The following is an 8,203-nucleotide window of genomic DNA, read 5'->3' as shown; positions in this document are numbered from 1 at the left end:
CTCTTCCTGCACTGACTAACTGAGGTCATCAATGCATGAAGTGAGAGGTAAGTGCTGCCTCGGTGGGGCATTCCTGACTGGGGTTAAAAAAAAAAGTCCCATTTGGTAGCAAGGTCAGCGCTGCAGGCACCAAGAATTGCCCTGCTAGACGTGCCCAAAACAGAACTCTACCTTTTGTGCGTTAAATCGCACCCAATAAGTTTACTTGGTCTTTCATCAAAACTTTATTCAAGATCTCTTGCATCCGTAGTATTTTGCTTTTATATAGATACGGGCGTATCCTATTGAGATTTTCAGTCTTAAAATATAAGTATTGACAAAATAAACTGTTAAGTTAGTACTTACTTTGTTTCATTTTTGTACAGAAACCATTTTCATTTAAAATGTGAACTCTTGTGGTATAATTCTTTTAGTTAAATAACTTTTTAAATAAAGTTAATGGGCTCCATCTAGATCATAACACTGTGCCCTTAAGCACCTTCTCCCTTCTGCCAAAATGCATCACCTCACACTTCCCTGTATTAAATTCCATCTACACCTTGTCTACACACATTGTGCTGACCTATCTATGACCTGTTGCAGTGGATTGGGATTACACTCCCTGTTGCCGCATCTCCAGGTTTGGTGTGAACAGCAAATTTTGACATTTTACTCTATTTTCCAATATCCAAGCCAGTCATATGCATCTGAAAGGTGGTCCCAGCAGTAACCCTTGGAGAACACCAGTATCTATTGTGCTCCAGTCTGAAAACAACCATTTACCACAACTTGTTGTTTTCTGTCCTTAAACCAATTCTTTTTATCCAAACTGACACCTAGCCTCCTATTTCACGAGTCTCAATTTTATTAACCATCCTTTTATGTAGCAACTTCTAAACACTTTTTGAAATGAAATGAAAACCGCTTATTGTCACAAGTAGGCTTCAAATGAAGTTACTGTGAAAAGCCCCTAGTCGCCACATTCCGGCGCCTATTCGGGGAGGCTGGTACGGGAATTGAACCGTGCTGCTGGCCTGCTCGGTCTGCTTTCAAAGCCAGCGATTCAGCCCAGTGTGCTAAACCAGCCCCTAGATGTCATCAAGTGGTGGATTGCATTGGGGAGAAATTGAGAATTGAACCAATAGAGGACTGCTCAGTATTTGTGAAGGGCCATTCATTATGATCATGACTTATCGTCAAGTTCCATACCCCGATCTCACCGTCCCCCCATATCCCTTGATCCTATTTGCCCCAAGAGCTATATCTAACTCCTTCTTGAAATTACACAACATTTTGGCCTCAACTACCTTCTGTGGTAGCGAATTCCACAGATTCACCACTCCCTGGGTGAAGACATTTCTCCTCACCTCAGTCCTAAAAGGTTTACCCCTTATTACCCCTTATTATCAAACTATGACTCCTAGTTCCAGACTCACCCACGATCAGGAACATTCTTTCTGAATCTTCCCTCTCTAATCCTGTTAAAATGTTGTAAGTTTAATACTCTCCTTCACTTCCTTGATTAACCATGGTTGATTATCTCCTTTCTAGAATTCTTCTTCCTCACTGGGATATATCTTTGTTGTGAGTCATGAACAATTTCAGAAACAACTGCCATTGCTGATCAACTGTTTTTCCTGCTAAACCCCTTTCCCAGCCCACTCCAACCAATCCTGCCCTCAATCCTTTATAATTCTCCTGAATTAAGTGTAGCACAGTTGTTTCTGACCCAAGCTTCCTACTCTCAAATTGAATGCAAATTCTACCATGTTTTAGTCAATGCTCCCTAAGGGATCATTTACTCTGAGATTGTTTATTAAACCTGTCTCATTACACATTACAAATCCAAAATAGCCTGATCCCTGGTTGGATCCACAGCATATTGTTCTAAGAAACCATTCTGAATATACTTGATGAATTCTTACTCATGGCTACCTCTGCCAATGTGATTTTCCCAATCCATGTGAAGATTAAAGTCATCCATGATTAATGTACAGCCTTTTTTACATGCCTTTATTATCTGATTTATTCTCTGCCTACAGTATAGCTACTGTTCGGGGGCCTATAGATGACTCCCGCCAGTGTCTTCTTCCCCTTGTTATTTCTAACTTCCACCCATATGGGTTCTACATCTTCCGATCCCAGATCATTTCTTGCTATTGTACTTATTCCATCTCGTACTAACAAAGCTGCCCCACCACCTTTCCTTCCTTTCCATCCTTACAAAAAGTTTCATATCCCTGAATATTTAGTCCCCAGATGCGATCTCCATGTAACCACATCTCTATAATGGCTAAAAGATCATATCCATTAATCTGAATTTGTCATTAATTCATTTATTTTGTGCTGAATGCTACATGCATTTATGCAAAGAGGCATTACTTTTGCCCTCTTACCATTTTTCCTTTTTGACCCTATTTATTGTTGTATTTTTATGTTTGGACACTTTGTGTCACACAGGTATCATTACCCAAATAGCTACCTTGTAATGCTGCTATCTCCTTTTGCTTTGTAAGTCCACATCTCCCCTCTACAGAACCAGCCTCCCTCTACTTAGTTTAAAGCCCTGTCTACTTCTTCAGTTTTGCGGTTTGCAAGAACAATGGTCCCAATATAGTTCAGGTGTAGACCATCCGAATGGTGCAGCCCTCACTTTACCTGTACTGATGCCAGTACCCACGACCCAAAATCCAATTCTCCCACACCGGGCTTTGAGCCACGTATTCAACGCTCTAATTTTATGTACCCTATGCGAATTTGCATGTGGCTCAGGAAATAACCTTGGTGGTTCTGTTGTTTAATTTAGTGCCTAACTCCTCAAACTCTCTCTGCACAACCTATTTCCTCGTTCTACGGTGTTGTTGGTACCTACATGGACTATGGCAAACTTCTCCTCCCACTGCAATTCCTCTCCAGCCCAGAGCAGATGTCCTGTCCTGAACCCTGGCACCAGGTAGGCAACAAAACCTCTCGACTCTGAGGGTGAACTGTGACGAGGATGTAGAGATCCTACAGCATGATCTGGGCAGGTTGAGCGAGTGGGCAAATCAATGGCAGGTGCAGTATAATTTGGATAAGTGTGAGGTTATTCACTTTGGAAGCAAAACAGGAAGGCAGATTACTACCTGAATGGTAGTAAATTGGGAGAGGGGAGTGTGCAGCGGGACCTGGGTGCTCTTGTGCACCATTCGCTGAAGGTAAGTATGCAGGTGCAGCAGGCGGTAAAGAAGACTAATGGTGTGTTGGCCTTCATTGCGAGAGGTTTCGAGGACAGAAGCAGGGATGTGTTGCTGCAATTATACAGGTCCTTGGTGAGGCCACACCTAGGATGCGAAAACATTGAATAGACAAAGAGGCAGCTAGATATAGCACTTGGGGCAAATGGGATCAAAGAATATGGGCGGAAAGTGGGATTAGGCTATTGAATTGGATGATCAGCCATGATCGTGATAAATGGCGGAGCAGGCTCGAAGGGCCAAAAGGCCTCCTCCTGCTTCAATCTTCTATGTATCTATGACCCTGGCTACAGAGAATCGCGTCTATTCCCCTAACTATACTATTCCTGACTACGACTACATTTTCCTTTTCTCCCACACTTGAATGGCTCCTTGTACCATGGTGCTATGGTTAGTTTGCTCATCCTCCCAACAGCCCTCACTCTCATCCACACAAGGAGCAAGAATCTCAAACCTGTTTATCAAAGGCACGGGCTGAGGCTCCTGCACTGCTACCACTTTGGTCCCTCTATCTACCTCACTCATAGTCACATCCTCCTGTCCCTGAACACTGACCGAATCCAGGGTAATTAATCCAAGGGTTTTGATTGCCTCCTGCAAGTGTCCAGGTAACTTTTCCCCTCCCTGATGTGTCGTAATGTCTGAAGCTCAGACTCCAGCTCATTAGCTTTGAGCCTAAGTTCCTAAAGCAACCAACATTTACGAGATGTGGTCACTATGAACCACAATGGGATCCACCAGCCCCCACATGCTGTAGCTACAACAGATTGCCTGGCCCTCCATCCCGATTTTATTTCATTAGATTTTCAATTTGTTTTTAATTTCATTACTGATCTTTAGTTTTCACACCAAACTTTTTCTACTTAGTCTTTCTCAGAACAAGTCAGAAGAAATACTCACCTACCAATTACTTACCTGTGATATAACATGGGCACGTGAACTCGATATTGTAGGATTGCTGCAATTTATCTCCCAGCTCCTCACATTTGGTCTGTTTCTGCCCCCACTGACCTGTGGACATAGTATTGGAAGCAATATCCCCCTCTCCCACTTACCTGAGCTCCCGCATTTACCTCAGCTCCAGAGTTTCCCTCACTACAGCTAGCACTCTGTACAGATAATAAGTTTGAGGCTTGTTTTTTTACTCTCAGCCTCTCCTGTTTCAGGAACCAGCCTTTACCAGTTACTAAACGTCCCTATTGTGCCCGTGCGCCATGCACCATATTCTCCAGGCCCGCGGGATTCTCTGATCCTCTGGGCCGGGAATCACGTGGGTGAGAATTACTACAGGCAAGGACAAGTGTGGCCCTGACACGGTGGACCTCGCAGTGGGCCAAAGGGGTAACTCCTTAAGAGAGTTGCCCACAAAGTCTAAACGAGGGTTACACACTTGAACCAACCCCTCCCCGGGAAACCCCCACCTCACCCCCCCAGTGAAACACCCAAACCACCACACGAACCTCCCAGAAGGAAGCCGCATCTCCCCACAGTGCTCCCAGAAGTGGGAGCAGTGTGCAGGCAAAGCCAGAGTACTGCCTGGGCATGGTCCTCCTCCCACCTGGGGCTGTCCTTAATTGTGCATCCCCAGGAGGCTCTGTTCGTTGTTCCTCATTTTCCAAAGCCTGTTGTAAACCCCACTGACTTGACGTTATGTCGGAAGAGGGGACGTTCCTATGTTACTTGGGGGCGGGGGGGTGGGGGAAGAGTGGGGGAGATGATACAGCAGCAAGGCCCACTAAGCGTATAGTCATATATGCCAATAGGGTTTCCAACCTTTCATGGTGGAAACCCCATTATGTTAGTGGTGAGGGGTCAGGGTCAATCTCAACAGGAAACCAACCAGTGTAAAAGTGTTTTGGGACACCCGCTGGATCTCTGTTCCCTCCACGATTCCCACCTGCCATAAACGGAAGTGGAAGCCCCACTGTATTTGCTTTAGAGTCATAAAACCTCATTGCAATGCATGCATCTTTTAAAGTGAAACTACAGCTCAAGGATTCTCCGTTCTGGAGTCTAAATGTTCCCACCAGCAGAGAATTGAGACTAGCCCCTACTGGTGCCAATCCATGGCACTTGGAAAAAGTTTTTTTTAAGCAATCAGTTTCTCCATGCAATTCTATGGCACGCCAGGATCTGCGCTGCAACTGAGAGGGGCGGAACTGAATTTCCCGGACAAGTCCGACACCTCTGAGATCGGAGCCCCCTTTTTATAGGGTGCTACAATCTCAATTAGCTGCTGCAGCCACGCCCATCTCTCCAGATCGCGGGCAGGGCACCACCTCACCCTAATCACTGGCAAGACTCTCCCCTCAGACCCTACCTTCAGCCACCTCCTCAGCTCTCTTCCCCCCATTCTCCATTCCCTCCTTCAACCCCAACCCTTGGCAGTGCCAGTCTGGCACCTTGCAGTCTGAGGTAAGGTGTAAGTACCCTCCAGAAAATAGCCGCCTATGCAGAGGAGGTTGTGGGGCTTTTGCTAGGATGGAGGGGCTCAGGTTGGGGGTCGTCCCTGGGGTGGGGCTCCTTTGGCTCCTCCCCCTATCTGCAGTCTTTAAAACCATTTAAACAGTCACTCATTATCTCAAATATACATGGGGGTGGTTTAGTACAGTGGGCTAATTATCTCTCTCGCAATGCAGAACAATGTCAGCAGCGCATGTTCAATTCCTGTATCGGCCTCCCCGAACAGGCGCCGGAATGTGGTGACTAGGGGCTTTTCACAGTAACTTCATTGAAGCCTACTTGTGACAATAAGCGACTATTACCCCTCATAATGGAGTGAAAGTGTTATCTACACCGCTAATCCCTTTAAACAGTAAGTCAGTATGTAAGAAATAAAGTTCTCATCTGTGAGATGAAGGTAAAAGTAATCCCTTTAAATTGATGGAAACCGTTAAGTGATTTTCATACAGTCAATTTTATTGTCTTTTGAAGTATTGAAGTCAGTGTGTATATCTGGAAGGCGAAATGCTTTGAACCGGATTGTTTGCATTGTATTTCACACCCCATTGCTTGCTATAAGCATCGTGATTAACAGCTAGCTGAAGTTTCGAAGCGTAGAATCGACTAAGTCAGGGAGCTGTTTCTCTCACTGCATTTTTTGTTATGAGTGTGCCTCTTTGTTGTCAAGGAGAGAAAAGCTGTAGGGCTGCCCCATCATTTTCTATGAAGCACTTGAGAAGAAAGAGGCAGATTCATAATAAAATGCGATTAGAGAAAAAGCTGTTACCCTGATGTCTGACATGCAGGTTCAGTTGGCAGTTAGGAAGGCAAATGCATCATGCCAAAAGGGCTAGAATACAGGAGCAGGGATGTATTGTTGAGGCTCTACAAGGCTCTGCTCAGACCCCATTTGGAATATTGTGAGTAGTTTTGGGCCCCATATCGAAGGAAGAATGTGCTGGCCATGGAGAGAGCTCAGAGGAGGTTCACAAGAATGATCCCTGGAATGAAGGACGTGTCATATGAGGAGCAGTTGAGGACTCTGGGTCTGTATTTGATGGAGTTTAGAAGAATGAGGGGGAAATCTTATAGAAGAATAGAACGTGGAGAGGATGTTTCCACTAGTAGGAGATACTGGAACCTGAGGGCACAGCCTCAGACTGAACGAACAATCCTTTAAAACTGAGTTGAAGAATTTCTTCAGCTAGAGGGTTGTGAATCTGTGGAACTCTTTGCCGCCGAAGGCTGTGGAGGCTAAGTCACTGAGTGTCTTTTAAGACCGAGATGGATAGGTTCTTGATGAATAAGGCGATCAGGGGTTATGGGGAGAATGGGGATGAGAAACATATCAGCCATGATTGAATGGTGGAGCTGACTCGGTGGGCTGAATGGCCTAATTTTGCAAAGACGGAAAAAAAATGAATATAACAGTGGCTATGTTTCAAAAAATTTCATTGATTGTAAACTATTTTGAGACGTCATGATGTGACGAAAGGCATTATTTATATATCTTTCTTTAGTACTGATGGTATAGATGTTGGCTCACCTAAAAAGTCCCCAAATCTCTCCACTGTCTTCCCCTCCCTATCTTTGTAATCTCCTGCAGTCCCATAAGCCTCCCTAGACATCTAATTCTGGTCGCTTGTGCATCCCGATTTGTACCTTCAGTAGTCTGGTCCTTTAGCTCTCCACCTTGTTTTCCTAAGGCACTACTTAAAACCTACTTCGCTGATCAAGTTTCCCAACGTCTGACCTATACCTTTTGTGGCTTGGTGTTATACTTTATTTTATAACATTCTTGCAAAGTGCCTTGCGATGTTTTATTAAGATGCTACATAAATATAAGTTGTTATTGGATGGTCTTCTCCTGCCAACCTCTGGGAGTAAGACCTCTGTTTTCGTGCACAGCCGCCAGCATAGTGTTAATGAAGGCATCGTTAAGCCCTGCCACTGATGGCTGTCCTCGGTCTCATTTTCTCGTTTCTGCTCGCCATTGTCACCATAATGGCTGCCATCATGCATTTAAATCAGCACGGTAGCAAAGTGGTTAGCATTGTTGCTTCACAGCACCAGGGTCCCAGGTTCGATTCCCGGCTTGGGTCACTGTCTGTGCGGACTCTGCACGTTCTCTCTGTGTCTGCATGAGTTTCCTCCGGTGCTCCGGTTTCCTCCCACAAGTCCTGAAAGAAGTGTTGTTAGGTAATTTGGACATTCTGAATTCTCCCTGTGTGTATCTGAATAGGCACCGGAATGTGGCGACTATGGGCTTTCACAGTAGCTTCATTGCAGTGTTAATGTAAGCCTACTTGTAACAATAAAGATGATAAATCAGATCTGCCCTTTCAGCCCCCCGCTTCCTTCCCACATCGGCGCCTGCTAATTGGCTGCCAAACCCATCTTGAAGCCAATTTGGGTTGGCCTCTGGGAAATTGGAACCTGTGACTGCTTCCCCCCCCCGGAGTTGGATCAGGACCCCAAAATAATTGCAGCATTGAGATCCCAAATGGAAATCCTGACCCTATCTACCTACTCAAGTAAGGGTAAAA

The sequence above is a fragment of the Scyliorhinus torazame genome, chromosome 6, assembly GCF_047496885.1.
Source record: "Scyliorhinus torazame isolate Kashiwa2021f chromosome 6, sScyTor2.1, whole genome shotgun sequence".
NCBI classification, from domain to species: domain Eukaryota; kingdom Metazoa; phylum Chordata; class Chondrichthyes; order Carcharhiniformes; family Scyliorhinidae; genus Scyliorhinus; species Scyliorhinus torazame.
The sequence above is the reverse complement of the archived record's forward strand: the minus strand, read 5'-3'. Positions refer to the sequence as shown.